Below are 1,439 nucleotides of genomic sequence, written 5' to 3'. Positions count from 1 at the left end.
CGCCGGGCGATAGCAGCCGGCAGCCCCCGGCACAGGCAGCTGGTGACGGCGCACCCGGCCGGGCGGTCAAGCCAGCGTGGCTGGTTTGCCATGTCTCCGTGGGAGCCCCGCCAGCTTTGTGCCTCCCGTGCCTGCTTTGCACATATACGAAGTACTTGAGAAGTGTATGGGGTTTTATTGCCATATGGCAGCTGTCCATGCAGCCGTGCCCGGCCCCCGCGGGGGCTCGGCAAGGGATGGGCTGTGCTGGGCAGGATGCTCAGGGAAATGGTTGTCCGGTAAGAGCATTTGTGGGTCCCATAATGCAAGCGCGGCTTTCACATCCCATCAGCTCATGGCAGGCACGATGGGGTGGATGGCCCTGCAAATGACAGGCGGGACAGGAGGTGGCCGGATGGTCCCTCAGCTGCAAACCGCGCTCCAGCGGTGCCGGCAGAGCACAGCACCCTCTCCCCGATCCCTTCTGCCCCTCTGCCCCATCCTGCCGCAGAGAGGAGCACAGCCCCAGCGCTGCACGCCCCAGGACTGCAGAGCTGATGGTGTGGATAGATGGGCAGAGTCGTCCTGCTCGGAGAAATCCCACGGGCTGCCTCCTCCGGCAGAGACCCAGTGGTCCAAGCAGCACCGCCATGGCTTCGGGAGGGCACTGGGGCTTCAGGGTGGTTACCAGCGCTTGGTTATCTGGGTCCCCAGCGAGGTCCGGGACTGCATTCTTAGGTCTCAGGCTCAGATGTGATGCAGCCATTCCTTGTGCTCCAGGGAAACAGGATCAAAGCTTCCGGGTGCTGCTTTCTCCCCTTTTTCGGCCGCTCCAGGCTGCAGCAAAATGCCATTGAAGATGGGAGGACTTTCATGTGGGGATTTCTTTTCTTCAGATCTTCAAAGAAATCCAGCAATCAAACAGGTAGTTGTGGAGGCACCTTAAAAAAAAAAGCCCTACCTTTGAAAGATCACAACCAAAAGAAACATCTAAACTTTGTTGTGTTAATTGTTCTGGCACTCAAAGTTACGACAAAATGTCTTAGAAATGTTGCTGGCTCTGGGCCCACGATGCATCAGACAGACAAAAAAATGCTCAAGCAGAAAACCTGAGGAAAAGAAAACCAACAACAGAAGATTTCTGCAGGAAGGAACAGCGATGTGGCTCAGTCATGGCCATCGGGGAGATGACAGCCGTCGGGCTGATAGGAAAACCCCAGAGCACCCAGGGCATCCACCCGCATTTCCTTGAGCCGCTCCGTGCCCCGGGCATCGTTAGGAGCCGGCTGCTAACGAGAGCGGGCTGCGGCCCTGCCACCGTCTCCTTTCCACCGGCATGAGAACGGTCCTTGCAAGCGCCAGCGGAGATGCCACCTGCACCCCTGCGCTGCTTTGCAGCCGCTTTCTCAACAGTTACGTGCAAGTGGCTTTTGCTGCAGGCTGTCCCTGGGGGTCACCAG

Source organism: Pygoscelis adeliae, unplaced genomic scaffold, assembly GCF_000699105.1.
Source record: "Pygoscelis adeliae isolate BGI_AS28 unplaced genomic scaffold, ASM69910v1 Scaffold197, whole genome shotgun sequence".
Taxonomy (NCBI): domain Eukaryota; kingdom Metazoa; phylum Chordata; class Aves; order Sphenisciformes; family Spheniscidae; genus Pygoscelis; species Pygoscelis adeliae.
The sequence above is the reverse complement of the archived record's forward strand: the minus strand, read 5'-3'. Positions refer to the sequence as shown.